Source organism: Solanum dulcamara, chromosome 5, assembly GCF_947179165.1.
Source record: "Solanum dulcamara chromosome 5, daSolDulc1.2, whole genome shotgun sequence".
Taxonomy (NCBI): domain Eukaryota; kingdom Viridiplantae; phylum Streptophyta; class Magnoliopsida; order Solanales; family Solanaceae; genus Solanum; species Solanum dulcamara.
Genome location: NC_077241.1, coordinates 39,623,645 through 39,643,616, shown reverse-complemented (window position 1 = coordinate 39,643,616; position 19,972 = coordinate 39,623,645). Strand labels below are relative to the sequence as shown.

The window sequence follows — 19,972 nt, the reverse complement described above, 5'->3', positions numbered from 1 at the left end:
ATAGTTATTAACTTTTATGAACATTCGAAAATGATCTCATAAAGATTCTATTTTTTATTAATCATTTCTTAAATTAGTAGCCTTAGTTTTTTTAAATTAATTAGTTTTTAATTAAATTAATTATTTTACTTTGTCAAATTAATAAGCTTGTTAATTAATTGATATTAATCCGTCCTATTTAAAATTTTTTAGCCAAATCCACTAATTAATTTGCTTTAAACTAAATTCGTGATTCAATTCGCTATGATTAAAATCATTTGACCATCTGTTCAATTACACATCTAACTACATTTTAAAAAAATTTTAAAATTTATTTTTAGCCATTTTTTAAATCATTTTCAACCCTGCCGACCCCACCACCCATACAAATTCCTACAACACTATACTAACCTACTCCATCCCTTTACCATGTGGACATCTTATTTCCCGTACCCCATACAATATAATATTTGCACCAACACCTATACCAATATTAACAACACCAATTTTCCAATTACCTATAATACATTAAAATATACCCAGCAACCAAAAATTGCATTGCCTTATTTCCAGTACATCCACATACTCCAAACGCGTGTACCCACCCTCATCGCTTTCTTCTTCAATTTCTCGAACAACATCATACACAATCCCAATGGTAATATCTTCCCTCTCTCTATCTATGAAATCCTGAGATTTTATAGAGCCTTCAATTATTGATTTTGGATTAGAAAAATCTTTTTCAAATTTAGTCTGAATCAAACGCCATCAAAATTAAATTCGAATTATTGGAAATGTGTTTTCATCTCCTTTGACTTTTATAAAATCTGGTACTTTTCTCTTTCTCAAAGGGCTCATTTCAAATCGACTATTTGTTTTGCTATAAATATCGGCACTTGTTTTCACTGAGGGAAAAAAAACCATTTGTTTTGAAAATACAGAGTGTTCAATAATCATTTAAATTTTTTTAGATTGAGAGCTTGATTTTTGGTGGTGAGAACAATGTTTTTACAAAATTAAACCCACGAAGGTATGAGCCAGAGATCTAAAAATTTTTTTAGTTCTTTGCTTGTCTGTTTTCTGATGATGAGGAGTTCATCGCCTTCAAGCTTGTTGTCTCGGTGCGCTGCCCACAAAAGGGTAATATCCTCGGCCTCTATTTTAATTTTCTCAAATATTATTTGTTTGGTGTGTTTTGTTAGAATGTTCGAGAGTGTTTAGTTAATCACTTCTATTTGTTCATTGTGTTGCTTTGCATCTGGTTATAATTTTTAGTATGAATCTAATAGTAGTGTAGCTTAAGATAAATTGGCTTAGTAAATTTTGAATTGTTCTGATATTTCCTTGACTATGCGGTCATAACCTAGTACAATATTAATGCATATATATATATCTTTTTATCCATTTTTTATTTTTTAAGTCCATAGCTTTGGTGGTTTTAATTATTTATTTTTTCTGTAATCAGTCATGTGCCTAATTGTGTTCTTACATATGTAGCCATTTAGGATGAGCTAACTATGTGAACTATAAGAGCAAGTATTTCTATGGATTGTGAGTCACTCCCGTTTTAAAAAGAATTATCTTTTTTTTCTTTTCTTTTCTTTTTTTTTCTTTGTTTTGGTAAAATTTCAATTTTAACTTTTCATGTGATATTTTTAAGGCCACAAGATTAAAGGGTATTTTGGTACAGTTAATATAATTTTAGGACCACAAGATGAAAAAATTGTTTTTATTTTTTTTTTAAAAAAATTATGTATCTAATCAAACTAGGTCATTTTTAAAACGGAGGGAGTAATGCTTTTCTAAGTTCTCTAAATAGAATTATCACAAATTACAACAAAATATGTTGAAAGGATCTTCAGGAGTATGTCGGCATAACTATTATCACTTTAACTTATTCAAAAAGATGTTGCTTATCTTTCAAATTGTCAATGTGAATTATCATTGTTGTCTGTGACTTATGAATTGCTTTTCTTTTTTGTCTTACATGATACTTTATTTACCCTTTATTAGGTGTCCAAAAAATTTGAAATCATTGCACATGCATTATTTTTAAATATAATATGTTAAGTCTGAAATATAGTATGAAGCAAGATCATGAAGCAAGATCATGATAGGAGCTATTTGAATCTTGATAAATTGTTTTGTCTTTCTATCTATGTAAATTTGTTCAATTTGATACGGTAATTTACTTCTCTCTGTGATCATAATCTTGAAATTTGGTTTCATCTTTTTGTTAGCTCAATGGGCGATTATGATAGTAGCCTAATATATTTAAGTTGCTCAATATTTTTATCATTGTGACTGGTGTATTATTATTGTTTAGTTTGCCTGCACTTTCTAATATAAATGTCTTATGCGAAGATATTGTTGACTTTTCTCCAAAGATGTGATTTTTATCTTAATAGGGATGGTTATTTGTCCTTTGTTGATTTACAATATAGTTGCTATGTTGCTTCTCTTTATTAGGTTATGGTTAATAGTATGTGTATGACTTATGCCTACTGATCATACGAGTAATACTAAGTGTATGACTTTAAGTTGTCAAACTTGCATCCTCACATGTCTAATAATTAATCTTCTCCATGTTATTCAAGTTTTCGTGCTATGATGCATATATCCGATTGTATGCACACACATATAATTTTTATGACTTTCACTATTTATCTATGTTTTCAAGCATGTTAATTAATTAATTCAGAGGCTTACTTGAGATTTTATGTGCTAAATGCTTGTCCCATCTGTTTTGTTTGGCGATGTGTCTAATTAGGATGACTATATTTTCTTTAGTCTAAAACCTACCCTAATAGTATGTCCAATGCCTCTTCGATATTTAAGTTGGGACGTTAGACACCTTTTTAGGACGTTAGATTTTATTGTTTCTTTTAGATCATTTTAGGATTATAATAATAAATAAACTTAGGAGGGGTAGGGGTAGATAGGCTCTTCGGAAATGATGGAAGTCGACCCGAGTAGAAAAATGACAAAATACTATATTTTTGTCTTCCGATTAATAAGCCGACGCTGATCCGAAGAATACGAATACATACATATTTTTTTGTTTATTTTAAAACAATTTGTTTATACATATTTGGGGGTAGTTTAATGTTAAAAACTAAAATATTTCTTTTTAGACGCCACTAATTTCTATTGCCTTTACTATTATTTAATTAGTTAATTTTATCCTAATTCTAACATTAATAGTTTAGTTTAGCTTAATTAAATCCCTTGAAGAGAAATCATTTTTTTTATGATCGTTGGTTTCATTTAAATTATTTATCCCTCTTTTATTTCATCATTTTTATACCAAGTTTATCACTCTTATAAATTATTTTAAATGTTTTAAAATTTATAATTCTTTCAAATTGTTTAATGCTTCGAATATTGTTAAAAAATACATTTTCCCAAAGTTAGTTAAATAATTTTCAAATCGTCGGACAGCCGCATGTTAGCGGCTATTTTAAGTGCTAAAACCTTCTTAAAATAGTAATATGAACCTCGTACCTTTTTCTCTAAATTTTTAAGACTTAAATTTGTTAGGGTCTTTTAAATTAAGTTTTCTTAATTTCTTTAAAAAATTAAGTGGCGACTCTTCTTTTACAAAATTGATTTTTTTTCTAAAAAGTTGAAGTTAATTTTAAATCGTCTTTTTCTGACATAACATATACAGGTACACATCCCAAAGTTGCTTCTCGAGGAAGCTATTCGAATTTAATGAAGTTCGAATGTTATTTTCATTTATTATTGTGTATATTATTGACATTAGGCAAAACGTATGCCGTAAATACTTACATAAAGAAATTTAATTGATTTAACTATTTAATCAGTTAATTCACATTTTTAGACAATATTAAATAATCTTTTTCCTTTAAAATATTTTTTATAATTTATCCTCTCATTGATATTGTAAGTTAAAAATGTTATTTGAGAATACTTTTTTCTTCTATAAAAGAAATATTTTTTTTTCCACACATTACAAAAGATTTTTTTTTATATGGTAAAAGAGTTCCCTTTTTTATATTAATAAAGGGCAATTCTTTTAATATTGCATAAAAACAACCTTTTTATATACATTTATATCGTCTTTCTCTTATTTTCATATATATAGTTGACGATAATATACATTACTTACTTGATATGTATACTCTTTTATACATATACTTTTATACAATTTTAGTACATATTTCTTTATATATATGTATCTTATATTCAAATAATGATTTTATTCCCCACCTTTTTGATAAATTAAGTCTAGTCGGGTATCATATTTTGTGAATTCTGAAGGATACTTAACACTTTTCCTTCGGAATAATATAAATCCTAGTCTAGAATTTAAACTGGTTTTTCACAGATTAAAACGTGAATCATACATGCCATGCATCAAATAGGTTTTCTTATTTTCCTTAATAAATTAGGTGGTGACTCTATACAATAATTAATTTTTTAAGAGTCTATAAGGTGTGTTTTATCTAACTCGGTAAAAATAAGAAATAAAAAATGGTATGGACAAAATGTTATTCCTTCTAAGTATTCAACAAAAGACAATTTTTTAACAGGCCTTGGAGGTCAAATAGCTAGGCGATCTTGATGGGCCTTGATTTTGTGTAACGACCCAAACTGTCGTTAATTTTGATTAAAAAGAAATCATAAGAATCTTGCTTGACTGGGCCCTCTACCCCGTCAGAGCGGTATGGTCTCGCCGGGGCAGCGCCTCTAGAGTGGGAAATCATGGGACAGAACTTAAGTCGCAATTTCTTTTTATTTTCTCCACTTCTCCCAAGTGGAGGTTAGAGGCGAGGGTTTCTGCAAAACCCTCCAAAAAAGCTGCTCTTGAATAAAGTAGAGGAGGGGAGGGAATCTCAGCTTTTGGAAGGCTTCAACCCGTGGAATTCAATTGGTCTTGGAATTGAATATTTGGGACCAATGATTTCAGTAGGGTTTATTTCTTCGATAATGCTTGGAGACCAGGTAGTCTAGGCTTCTCTTTTCTGAGTATTAAACCTATACCTACTGTGTAATATAAAAGGAAAGTTAATGAGAATTCATTTACTAAGCTGCGGGTCATGGGTTACGGGCAGGGATTCGATTGGGATAGGGTCAAATTCAAATGTGACCTAGGTAGAAAGGTGATTCATGAATTGAGAAGTTATGGATCGTGATGTTTTTGTGTTCAACTGGTTAATTTATATCGAGCATAGAACCGCGTACAGAAAAGTAAAATTAGTAGATTTTGAGATTAGACCTGTAAGGTTTGGCAGTGTGGACATTGATTGCTCCCAAAATTGTCTTAAATGTGTAATTGAGTTGCTTATGATATGCCTAAATATGTACAAATAAGGGTAACAGGTTAGTCCTTATATAAATGAGCACTTGCTGGCCTATTTTTGTGATGAACCTATTCTTGGTAATATACATATTATGAATACTGATGTAATTGTGAATGTGGTATGCTTGGATCGGGTGTCATGTTCTAACTTGTATTTGGATCGAGTGCCACGTTCCGATATATTCTTGAATTGGATGTCACGTTCTGACACAAATATGACTAGATTGGATCCCCTGAGAAGGCCAAGTATGTGTGTTTGAATGGTCCCATAGAGGACCTGGTGATATATGTAATTTCATGTGATAGTAAAGTTAGTGGTAGATGAGCCAGGGAATTGAGAACAATAAATGAATTCTTGAGTTGAGGTGTGCTAAAATTAGAGGATTATTGTCATGACCCAATCCTGTAGGCCGCGACTCGTGCCCGAGTTGGACATCCATTCGTACCCTTAGCCCAAATTAGCATATTAGCAGAATAAACAAATATAGAAATTAATTAAGGTAACTAGATAGCGCACAATAACAGATGCAGCTAACAAAAGCCGATAAGGCCATCACAGAACACAAAAGAACAAAACATATACAGAACCTACAAATACATACCTAAAGACCTCTACAGAATGCTAGCATAATGATATGACAGGACAGGGCCCCGTCATACCCCTGACCAACATATACATAGAGGCTACAGAAAGGTCAGTACCAAAATAAGGGCTCCGAATAAAGGAGCACTGTCAAACAGCAGAGTGGATGTCCTAAGCAAGTGGATCGGCAACTCAAACGTCTGTACCTTCGGGCATATAACGCAGCCCTCGAGGAAAAGGGGTCACTACGGAAAATGTACTGAATATGTAAAGCATGGACTGTAATAAATAAAGTCATAACCAGAACATAATGTACAAAAAATGAGCGAAATATCCAGAATATCAAAATACTTATCACAAACACAGATAATGCATGCAGAAAAACATATGTCATATTCGGCCCCATTAGGGGACTCGGTGAACAAAACATGGTCGTCCTTTCGTCACTAGCGCCACAACACAACATACTCTAGAGTTGGAAACATCTCCATAACAGATCATATCATATCAGATGGCCATATCATATCATATCATCAGACATTAGCATATGTGTACATGGCACAACATACACCACAACCCAGGTACATGTCATACCTGCCCCCTCACATCGAGGCATGAAGAACAATGCAGAGAAGTACGCTTATAACATATTCTGGACCGAGCTCAGTAGAAGAAGCATTGAGGCATCCACGAGTAGAGTAGTGAGAAACTAAATGTAATTTAAAACATTGTCAAAGACTCAATGAAGTAATAAAAACGAATTGTCATTTGAAAATCAGGACGATAGTCATATCAATCATCCCTCAAATATCACTATTGATCATATCATAAGAGCATTATATATCATAGGCATGAATCAAGATGATGCAAAATAACTTATAAAAGTCAAGGATATTAACTACCGGGGAATCTCTAAGAACAGGAATCATGAATCACCCTCGAGACTTATGAATGGAATTACCCACAAAGCTCATATTAATCCTTACTTAATTCTAAGACATGCCAAAAGAAATAAGGCACAACTTTACATACTTATGCCAAAGACATATTAAGAGAGAAGAAGGGTAGCCTTACATACTTATGCCAAAAGCATGCCAAGAGAAAGAAGGTAGCTTCACATACCTTTTATGGATTACTCTTAACCACGTTCGCCTCGTCTTCTTTTGAACCTATTTAACATGAAAGAAATACTAAGGTTAATAACCTTTCACTTTTCAATTTCCAACTCTACAACCAAGTATCCATAGGAATCGTTTTCTTATCCATTTCCCTCAACTAGTTTATTACTAGTTCCGAAGTTACCAAAAATCGGGCATTATCTCCCCTATAACTTGTCTTATCCAAACTTCCAACTACATCCTTAATTACCACAGCCAACCAACAAAAATACCAGCACCATAAATACAAGTAAAATCATTTCAACATTACATAATATAAACTCCAACCAACTCGCTCAAAACTATGATACCAAAATAGAGTTTTAACCTTTGTTTCATAAAACCTTTAACCATAAGAAACGGAGGGTCGTGTGGCTTCAAAAAGCACCCACACCCTTATTAGAAAACTTTCCAGCCCTGCAACACGCAATCAAACCAGCTGCAACCGCACCACAATCACAACACACTACTCGACTTCGATTTAACTCTAACGACTTCAATTTAGTTTGTTTTTAATGTCAAGCATCCTTATGCAATTTTTCCACTTCCAGTCTCATTTAAGATACTTAATATACCTCATAAAAATATCATAAACTCCAATTTAAATGAGAAAGCCTTACCTTGTCCGAAACTCATCAAAACTCACCTCGAAAGCTCTTCTAGCGCGGCTGAAACTTCGTGGTTGTTTGCTATACTTTTGGGGCTTCTTGAAACCATAAATTTACATTAATAACATCTTCATACATTCATGATATACCCTATATAATTAATTCAAGAAACGGAATTGGAGAACTCACCCTTTCTTCTCCCCAAATCTGAGGCTCTCTCTTTCTCTCTAGCTAGAGTTTCTTCTCTCTTCTTTCCTTGAATTTTTGGATGAAGATGTAACTTATGGGATAAGTATGAGTTGAAAAGTCATAAAACACACATATATATATATATATATATGCCACCTTAGGGGGTGACACATGTCATCCCTTAAGTGGTGACACATGTCAAGCCCTTAGTGGGCCAATGCATCACCTCCTCCACTTAGGGGATGCCATATGGAATATGGGGACCACCCCCTTACTTCAGATGCTGCCACGTGGAAGCATCCACGTGAAACTTCCAACTGCTTCCAGATGGCACTCCCTCTTGCTGCCATGTGTCACCTTCTCTTCCTCCTCGTGGGTTCGTAATCTCATCTTACTTTACGAACTTATGTAATTCTTACTACGAAAGCTTGGTATGAACTCAAGTAGTTTAAGAATGTAAGATTTCAAATTGGTATCTTACATACGTAAGTCGAGTCCTATGACTCATTACTTGGCCTCTAACTTCTTCCGAATTCTTATAACCATATTTCCAATCTTCCCTACTATGGGGTATCACATTCTCCCTTCCTTAGAGTTGTTTGGTAGCGTTATAGATTATACGGCTCACATGGTGACTTCTAAGAAGCTTAAGAACCTTTCAAGGTACAAAAGTATGGGGTATAACATTCTTCCCCCCTTTAGAACATTCGTCCTCGAATGTTAACTCGTCTTATAGGGTTTTACAAGGATTTTTGGGAGTTCTCTATAACCGTTGTGTTCCAATCCTTTTAGGATTTTAGACTAACTTTGGATATAGGGAACAAGTACGGATATCTCTTCTCTACCTCTCTGTAACGTATCCAAAATATTATAACTGTATTGTCCTTATTTAACCCTTATTCCTTTTACCACGTACTTACTCACTTGGCCCTATACGTAACACATACATATTCATAGGTTGCATAACCCTGCCGGTATAACTTGTATGAGGTAGACATAGTGTTTTCGTCTCCGGGTTCATTCTGCTTCACCTATATCATTCACATTGAAACTCGCTTGTCCAATCTTATCATACTTCTTTCTTTTTTTTATTCACTCCTTTCTCTTCTCACTTCCAATAATAGGAGGCTTGTTTTCCCTTTTCCTTGGTTATTTATCTATTGCAGCATCATTTGCGAACAATGCTATAGCCAACATCTTGTCTTTTGGCCCCGCATGGGATCGTTATCCTTTACATGATCTCTTGAGTTATTCGATACCCTTCCCTGGTCGTACCCTTTATTTTTTATACACACCATCTTCTAACGTTATATCGTGCAGGGTTTTGCCAAAAACTTCTTGACACCACCTTAAATACCATTCTGACTTCTATCCCATTATTGTTGGCTTTCAGCCCTTCTAACTTGCTTCAACACGGGATCTTCTTGAAGTTTAAACATCCATGTCCGCTATATTGTAGTATCTATTATTTCCATCTTGCCCTTGCATTCTTCTCACCCGCTTCCCCCCATAAGGGGGGGTTACTTATACCTTTGTCCAATCTCAAAACTCATCCAATCTCTTTTCCCAATCCGCTTGGTACCGTATCATGTCCATCTTTTTCTTCATCCCTTATAACTTAATTCTGTATGTACGAAACCTTGACTAAGTCACGAAGCGATGAGAACCTTTCCATACATAGTGCGACATCTATTAATCTGTACTTGTGTAATGCGACCCATGGAACAACTCATCCAAGGCCACACTCCACTTATCTTTATCAAAAGTTAATTAGCACTTTTAGACATTCCAATTTCAATTAGGCAATACTTGTATTCCGACGATAATTGTCCAAGGTTCTCTTGCAGGAGTAGCTTTCTCCCAACCTATATCCTTTGTTTCTTGGGATGAATGTATATTTCACCATTTATTCCTTAAGTTTACCGTCTTTGTCTCTTAAGGATTCCACTATTATTGGGGCAACGTTGTGTGCACGCACCCTCGTTTATATCTTATACCCCTTGCCCTTACTGTGTAGCCAATACTGGCTTTTAATTTTCTCAACAACATACCAAGTTCGCCTCAATCAGGGCCTTACCTTATAATCATGTAGTCGTATTACACTTTTAAGTTCATATTGTACGTTCCCCTTTCGTTCCGTATCTGTATTCATTTAATCATATCTATATTGGGTGCTTTCGTAGATTTCTCTTATCATTTGTCTTGTCTATGTCTATCTTTTATTTCGCACAAGAGGGATCTTATACTACCTCTATATTATTCGGAATGCATTACTTCCACATAATCCTTTTTCTCATTTCCAAAATGTATTCTGTCCATCCCTCTTTATTCGTGTCATACCAATCATTCCCTAACACCCATTCTATCTCGTTTCTCATACTTCTACAGCTTGGTCTTTCGTAGTTCCATCACTTTTAGCATTCCTATCTTCGGCTACACATGTCATGACCTATTGTTACACTGTCATCTCGCTTTTTTCTTGCTTACTCCTTTCAGTTACTCTTTCTTTCCTTGTGCTCTCTATTATTTCTGTTATCGCATAATCTTTATTCGCAACTTTGTCTATGGAACTTGATAAGTCTTTCTTGTTTGTTCCCTAGCCCACTTTTCTATTTCACACTTACCCTTATATTCTTATTACACAGACCACATCCTATCACTAGCCACTTTCTCACTACGCTTTACTTATTTTCATAACGATCCTCGTTATATTCACATCATATACTGTTCATATTCCACCCCATAGTATAACACTTCTTAACCTTTTTCACGATTCTTACTATGGGTTACGTACCCTTCTTAGTTAGTCTTATCCTTAATATCTCTCAAGCTGTCCTATTAATACTTTATATCCATCACAATTCTGTTTCCCTTGCACTCTTGTCTTAATCATACTATTACTCCTTTTAATTATAGTTCATCATAGTTTATCCCTGTGTATCAATTCCGTTGGTGCCTTAATATATCGTTCTATTCAGAACTACCAGTCTTCTCTAAATCATCTCCCTAGGGTCACAAGTCTTTTCCAACTTCGGTTTACCATATCAATACCGATTTCCTAGTTTCTATTGCCATCAATTCAGCAATTAACTTATTTCTCGAGGTCAGCCATACTTGTGGTTTAGCCAAATCTCATCATTATTGTGGGCACGACCTTTCAAGACATACTACAGCCCTGTACCTCATTCTCTTTTTATTTCTAGGAAAATTTGGACAGAGTTTCCTCTGTATTTCTTACTATCTCAAACCTGCACGCAAAAAATACCAACAGTGCCTCACAGGGCCAACATGTATAAAGTTACATATATATGTATCATATCACATCATATCGCATCCATACAGGGCGCCCACAATCAACAGTATGAAAATGGACTTACCTTGTACGTCCACTAGAACTTCCCCTGTTACACTTTCCTGTCTACTCTTCCTTTTAATTTACAACTTTACATTTCAGTTCTACTTCAATACCTTACCCAACAAATATCTTTTGTGTCTTTGCTTACCTGCGTGCCTTGTGACTTCCAATATCATCAGTCACTTCCTTTCGTTGATGTCATCCTTCTGTTAACATCCAAGGTTAATATAAAGAGTTTTCCTATGACTCGGATCTATCGCATGATTTTAGATATGAGAGAAAGGTAACATCCTAAATTTCCTGTAGCCTCCTATTTATAGATATGGCGCGCAACACACTAATAAATAAGACTATACTAGACACGATCTGTAGACACTCCAAGGAAGGACCCCTCTAATACCACTTTTGTCACGATCCAATTCTGTAGGCCGCAACTCGTGTCCGAGTTGGACACCCATACGTACCCTTAGCCCAAATTAGCATATTAGCAAAATAAATAAATATAGAAATTAATTAAGGTCACTAGATAGCGCACGAAAACTGATGCAGCTAACAAAATCCGATAAGACCATCATAGAACACAAAAGCCCAAAACATATACAGAACCCATAAAAAAATATCTACAGACCTCTACAGAATGCTCGCATAATCATATGACGGGACAGGGCCCCGTCATACCCCTGACCAACATATACATAGAGGCTATAGAAAGGTCAGTACCAAAATATGGGCTCTGGACAAAGGGGCACTGTCAAACAGCAAAGTAGATGTCCTAAGCAAGTGGATCGGCAAATCAAATATATGTACCTGCGGGCATGTAACGCAGCCCCTGAGGAAAGAGGGTCAGTACGGAAAATATACTGAATATGTAAGCATGGACTGTAATAAATAAAGTCATAACTAAAACAGAATATACAGAAAATGAGTGAAATATCCAGAATGTCAAAATACTTATCACAAACACAGATAATGCATGCGGAAAAACATATGTCATATCTAGCCCCATTAGGGGACTCGGTGAACATAACGTGGTTGCCCTTCCGTCACTGGCACCACAGCATAACATACTCCAAAGTAGGGAATATCTCCGTAATTAGATGGCCATATCATATCATATCATTAGACATCAGCATATGTGTACATGACACAACATACATCACAACCCATGTACATGTCATACCTGCCCCCTCACGTTGGGGCACGACGAACAATACAGAGAAGTACGTTTGATAACATATCCTGGCCCGAGCTTAGTGGAAGAAGCATTGAGGCATCCACGAGTGGAGTAGTGCAAAACTAAATACACTTTAAAACATTGTCAAAGACTCAATGAAGTAATTAAGACGAATTGTCATTTGAAAATCAGGACGATAGTTATATCAATCATCCCTCAAATATCACTACTGACCATATCAAAAGAGACTTAGAAATCATAGGCATGAATCAAGACGATACAAAATATCTTATAAAAGTCAAGGACATTAACTACCGAGGAATCTCTAAAAACAGGAATCATGAATCACCCTCGAGACTTATGAATGGAATTACCCACAAAGCTCATATTAATCCTTACTTAATTCTAAGATATGCCAAAATAAAGAAGGCACAGCTTTACATACTTATGCCAAAGACATATTAAGAGAGAATAAGGGTAGCCTTACATACTTATGCCGAAAGCATGCCAAGAGAAAGAAGGTAGCTTCACATACCTTTTATGGATTACTCTTAACCACGTTCGCCTCGTCGTCTTTTGAACCTATTTAACATGAAAGAAATACTAAGGTTAATAACCTTTCACTTTCAAATTTCCAACTCTACAGCCAAGTATCCATAGGAATCGTTTCCTTATCTATTTCCCTCGGCTAGTTTATTACTAGTTCCAAAGTTATCGGAAATCGGGCAGCATCTCCCCTATAACTTGTCCTATCCAAACTTCCAACTATATCCTTAATTACCACAGCCAACCAATAACAACAACCAGCAGCATATATACAAGTAAAATCACTTCAACATTACGTAATATAAATTCCAACCAACTGGCTCAAAACTATGATACCAAAATAGAGTTTATAATCTTTGTTTCATAAAATCTTTAACCATACGAAATAGAGGGTCGTGTGGATGAAACCAGAAGCACCCACACCCTTATTAGAATACTTTCTAGACCTGCTACATGCAATCAAACCAGCTGCAACTGCAGCACCACAATCACAACACACTACTCGACTTCGATTTAACTCTAACGACTTCAATTTAGTTTGTTTTTAACGTAAAGCATCCTTATACAATTTTTCCACTTCCAGCCTCATTTAAGATACTTAATATACCTCATAACAATATCATAAACTCTAATTTAAATGGGAAAGCCTTACCTTTTCCGAAACTCGCCAAAACTCGCCTCGGAAGCTCTTCTAGCGCGGCTGAAACTTCGTGGTTGTTTGCTATCCTTTTGGGGCTTCTTGAAACTATAAATTTACATTAATAACATCTTCATACATTCATGATATACCCTATATAATTAATTCACGAAATGAAATCGAAGAACTCACCCTTTTTGTCTCCCCAAATCTGAGGCTCTCTCTTTCTCTCTAGCTAGAGTTTCTTCTCTCTTCTTTTCTTGAATTTTTGGATGAAGATGTAACTTATGGGATAAGGATGAGTTGAAAAGTCATAAAACATATATATATATATATATATATGCCACCTTAAGAGGTGACATGTGTCATCCCCTAAGTGGTGACACGTGTCATCCCCTAAGTGGTGACACGTGTCAAGCCCTTAGTGGGCCAACGCATCACCTCCTCCACTTAGAGGCTGACATATGGCATGTGGGGCCCACCCCTTACTTCAGCTGCTGCCACGTGGCACTTCCAGCTGCTGTCATGTGGCACTCCCTCTTGCTGCCACGTGTCACCTTCTTTTCCTCCTCGTTGGTTCGTAATCTCGTCTTACTTTACGAACTTATGTAATCCTTGATACATAAGCTTGGTATGAACTCAAGTAGCTTAAGAATGTAAGATTTTCAAGTTGGCAGCTTACGTACGTAAGTCGAATCCTACGATTCATTACTTGGCCTCCAACTTCTTCCAGATTCTTATAACCATATTTCCAATCTTCCCTACTATGGGGTGTCACATTCTCCCTTCCTTAGAGTTGTTTGGTAGCGTTATAGATTATCTAGCTCACATGGTGACTTCTAAGAAGCTTAAGAACCTTTCAAGGTACAAAAGTATGGGGTATAACAATTATGATCATAAATACACTTATGAAATCGTTGAATGGTTAAGGTTGCTAGGTGGGAACTATGGGGGTGATAGAATAATAGTAAGGTGGGTCTTTAACCCACAGTTTTAAGTTGTGACTAGGATGGTAGTGGGATCGTGTTTCTTAGGGTGGTGAATACCCTAAGGTTGAGAATAAGGAGTGCACTTAATTTACTAGGGTGGCTAAATTGAGGAAGTTTTAGTACTATGATATCTCTTACTTTCTGTTCATATATTATGCGGTGGTATCAGATTGAAAAATGATGACTATCAGTACGTGTTGTTTGTACTGATACTACCCTTGCTATGCTACTTGGCATAGTCTAGTTGCAGGGTCAGTTGTGGTTCGTAGGTAAAGACGAAGGTGATCCTCCAACAGCTTCTATTTTTTTCTTATCTTGGTGGAAGCTGGGTCATTGGTCTTTTACTTTACTTCTACTCTTAGTAGCTCTTGTACCTATTTAGATTAGTATCCTTGGGGTTTTTGTATGATTGAATAAAGTGATCTTTAATAAAGTTTTCTTTGGAAAAATTTTGGTTAATTTTTTTTAAGTTGTTTTGAATTTTGCAACTGTTCTTATATAAGAGTTCTCCCACTTAAGATGTATAGTGGGTGCCCGCACGACACAGTAGATTGGGACATGACACTTTGAGATATCTGTGGAGTTCTTGGCTGAGATAGAATTGAAGGGGAGAGTAAGTCGACAAGAATGAACCATAACCACCAAGTTTTGCCCCTGTCAAGTAAAAGAAATTTAATCACATATTCTAGAGATTTACACATGTTATCTATGATCAGTCCCACTGGTTATCAACCTCATGAGATACTATGAGCTAATTCACTAAGCTTGAATTCCAGACATAAAATTCGTTACTACTCATTTTGTCAGATGACTCTGTTTGGGGCTTTATGCTTATATGATCCTGCATTATGAGCTAGAAGGGGGAATCCAATAGCAAGTGAAAAACAGATAAGATATAGCAGCAATATTTATTCTTCAAATCCATATCAACTAGGTGAATGGTTTATCCAAATCAGATTTATAAAACTTGTCGAAGTCAGTCAACAAAATACTGATTATCCGTTTGATTATGCGACCTGAAAATTTGTGAGACCAAAATCAAAAAGAACGTGTGGAACTAAAAATTACTGGAGTAAAATAAAAAGAAATGAAACTAATTAGAAATCCATCTAAACATACTTGAAGTGGCTAGTCAGTAGAGATAAAGCCACGTATAGTTGATATACTTTATTATTGGCAATAGAAGCAAAAACCACGTAATATTTAGGATAGCTAAGAAATGAAATGAATAAGATACCCACAATTTGGAATTTAATGACCAAGAAAAACATGTTGATACCCATTCTTACCCACTTTTCTATATAGTAGAAACCAGACATAGGTGTCCGTGCTAGCACGGCCCAAAATTTCTTTTTTTTTTTGTCTCTATTTATGTGATATAAATAGAATTTAGAGAGTTAATTAAATTTTAATATGATTTTTAGATATTTTAAATTATTAATTATTGTGATTTATAATATTTTTTAAATAATTTTTAAAATAATATGTGTTACTCTTTTTGTCCCAATTTATGTGGCACTGATAAAATTTTGAGAATCAACTTCATGTTTTATATGTCTTTTGATTTTTAATCTTTTAATTATTGTGATTTATAGTACTTTTTACATAATTTTTTAAATAATATGTGTTACTCTTTTTGTCCCAATTTATGTGGCACTAATAAAATTTTGAGAATCAACTTCATGTTTTATATGTCTTTTGATTTTTAATCTTTTAATTATTGTGATCTATATTATTTTTACGTCATTTTTAAATAATGTATGTTACTCATCTATCCCTATTTATGTGGCATTGATTCGAGGATCAATTGAACTTTTTATATGTCATTTAAATATTTTAAGTTGTTAATTATTGTGATTTGTAGTATTTTCAGGAATTTTCAAATAATTATATTACCCTCTTGGTCCTAATATATGTAGCACGGATAGAAATTCAATAGTCAATCAAATATTGTTAATTATTGAGATTTACAATATTTATTACATAGTTTACAAATTAAATACTACATAAATAATGCATGTTACTTTTTTTGTCTTATTTTATGTGACATCGATAGATTAATTTCAAGAATCAATCAATTTTTTTATATGTTCTTAAAATATTTTAAGTTGTCAATTATCATGATTTTGATATTTTTTATGCAATTTATAAATATATAAAAACTAAAAAATAAGACAAAAAATTAAAACGAAAGAACAACCAAAAAATTACAGAAATACCCTCAAAGAGCTAAGCACACAATTAGTATTATTTTTCAATACATGTCTAATAAGAATGTAATATCATGTATCAGACGTTTAATTTAAAAGGCATCGTCAAAAAGTAAAAATTCAAGAGTAATAAAGCATACAGACCAATCAAAATAATTTATTTATATTATTTGTAAGAAAATGTCCCTAGAATCCACACTACAATAACATTTTTTAACAAATACTCTAAAAGAAAAAAGAGTTGCAAAAAGTTGTTACCAAAAAAAGGTTCAAAGTACGTTGAATTTACGGAATTTTTGATGAAAACTTGACACGGCCCAATTTCTCAGATCATGATGACACCTACTTCAATCAATCAGTAGGTAAACCTAACCCATAGCCCGAAGCTAGATGCAACGGGCTATCAAGCGGAAGAGAAACAAACAAAACATAATACAATAATACCGAGAAGAAAGAGGAGCCAACGTAAGTACGTATCCAAAGAACCATTTCCAAGATCTGTCGTCAGTCGATATTTGAGCATCTAACCAAAATAAGAGTACAAGGCTTATACAAATACCAAATAGATATAGACAGTCTTCGAAAGGAAGTAAAGACTAGTCCTAGCTCAAAATAGATGAAAATCGGCAAACTCCGGACGCCGGGAACTAACTAAATCTACGAATCTAAGTTGCTCCACACAAAGTCCAAATCACTGGCGATAGCTCGTACTATAATCTGCAGGGTGTAGAAGTGCAGCATGAGTACCAAAAGAATGGTACTCAATAGGCATAAGCCAACTAAGCTCCACATATAAAGCAAGTATAAATAACATATAACAAGGTAAATACGACACAACTAACAATTCAGGAGTTAACACAAGGTAGAATTGGAAATAAGAGCGAAGAGATAAGATACATAGAGAAAGAACTAGAGTCAACGATAGCACCTAAAAGCACAATCCAATAACCTATTAACAACAATGAAACACTATAGGAGTCAACTAGTAAAGAACGAAAGCTAACAATTATTGCTAATCACATAGTCACCTAAGGACTAATCCAACTCATCCAAGAAGGGAGTACCAACAATAAATACAACATCAAATAAGTACAATTATAATCAAACAATAATCAACCAAACGCCCATTGCCTCGGAAGATACACACAATACAAACATACCCCCGACCCCCATAAAATTGGGAGACCAAATAGCAAACAAGTATACTTGTGATAGGCGATGCAAATGAATGCAAGTATGTAGTAAAAATCAGTAACATCACCGGTGGCTCTCATAGATCATCAATAACCAAGTGTATAGACCCACCCCAGCCCTCAGCCTTTCAAGTGGGAGCCATATAGGTCCCTCACCTGGTTTAATGGTGCACCAACCAGAGGGGGCCATAGGGGATGTGGAAAGTCCATATACACTGCTTGGGTTCGAACTAGGCCTTATACATAACACATAGCATCCCCGTCGTGGTATCAGAGAGTTAGTAGCCAAGCCGAAGTAGAAAAGGGCGATGGCGCATCGGATAGCCAAGTACATGCTAAAAGCATCCCAGATGGAGCCGCTATAGAAAAAAACGACATTGCGCCGGATATCGATAAAAAGTTGAGAGCATCCTCGATGCATCTCATACTGCCAGTAGAAAAGGAGTACGTCCTTGATGCCTCATAAGTCTCAAAATCAATGTCCAAATAATTCAGGTGGTACGACTCTCGTTAAAACTTGTTTAAAAATAGTAAAAGTCTGAGAATGCCTTCTCAAAACTAATAGTATAAATTCATGAAGGAATCGGGAACGCACCATAAAACATGTAAAAATGTTCAATCAATGCAAGCATGTCATCACCAGCATCCAAACAAGGTACACACAATCTGAAATGCAACATCAAGTCTTACCACACTATCAAGGCAAAGAAAACTAACCTGGGATCTAATCGCTCCTTAAATACGGCCTCAGGCCCAATAATATAATATTATTCAATAAGGCATCATAGCCTACTGCTAAACATAAAGTAAAGTAATCATGAAAAAGTCATATTGGGGGAGAAATACATCTAGGAATGATGCCTTTACCCCAAATATACCACTCCAGCTCACAACCGAGCACCGCTAAGTCAAATCTATGGCTACGATGAGCCACTGAGGTCTCAGGCACTAGCATAAAGGTACACAATCCATAACAAGCCCTATCGAAAGCTACCCTAGCTATAAGGGCGGTACCTCACATGATAAATCATCTAAGGCTCAAACTAGACTAAAGCCATCAGCATCGATCCTAAAGAGGATAATAGCGCTAAGTCCATCCCACAAACATGGCTCAAAGCCTAAACTAAGAATTTCGTGAGACTACTCTTGTCTAAAGCTCAATCGGAATCAAGAAAATGGATTGGGAGGAGGCAAACCCTATACTTGGCAAGTACCAGCCTAAATAACATGTAATTTATATAAAATAGTATCTAATAAAGGCCATTCAAGATAGGGGACTGTATCCTACCTCGAATTCGATCACACCCGCGTCGAATCCACCAAATTAAATATTTCCACCTTCGAATCTCCTCCAATAGCCGCCACGCTAACAAAATATTGATCACGACATCAATACAGACGTTTTGACATAAAATCACATTTTTCAGAGACGAATCCAAATTTGGGTCTAAAATAGGATTGTGGGACCTGCAATGGGAATCCTGAAATAGACTCCGTGAAAAAGTTCATTTGATCTTACAGAACTTGTGTTCCAAAATATGACACAGTTTGATGCTTGAAAAGGAAAAAATCAGCCCATGCAATTAATTCACCATTAAAGCTAAAGAAGGAGAGAGGGTAGCAAATAAACTCAAAAAATACCTCAAACGGAGGTCTGCTAACAGTTCTCGAGCCGAGAATCAAATGTACATGAATAGGCTCTTCCTTAGGCCTTAGGAATACGTAGCCACGCTTTCGAGCAATCCAACCTTTGAATCACCCAAAACGAAGCTAAAATGTGAGAGAAATTGCGTTTTGAAAATGAGGGCTGAATGCTGATTTTTAGCTTTAAATAAAGGTAAATATGATTAATAAAAGTGACTTCTGGTCGCTAAAATGTTATTTTCTGATTGCTAAAAGTCTGCACCAGATATCAAAAAAAAATCTATTTTTTTCAAAGTCTCCAAACGGACCCTGGAATTAATTCAGGACCCGATTAAAATAAACTAGCTATGCTACTCCACTAAATTCGATATACTAGACTCAA

General features: G+C 34.9%; 1 long non-coding RNA gene across 1 annotated transcript; it reads left to right on the top strand.

Moving 5' to 3' along the window:
- Window positions 1-431: 431 nt before the first annotated feature.
- On the top strand, window positions 432-14,976 carry LOC129889147 (uncharacterized). The gene is made up of 2 exons (XR_008766818.1): window positions 432-1,119; window positions 14,783-14,976. It is a non-coding gene; the product is annotated as an uncharacterized LOC129889147 (long non-coding RNA).
- The last annotated feature ends 4,996 nt before the right edge of the window (window positions 14,977-19,972 follow it).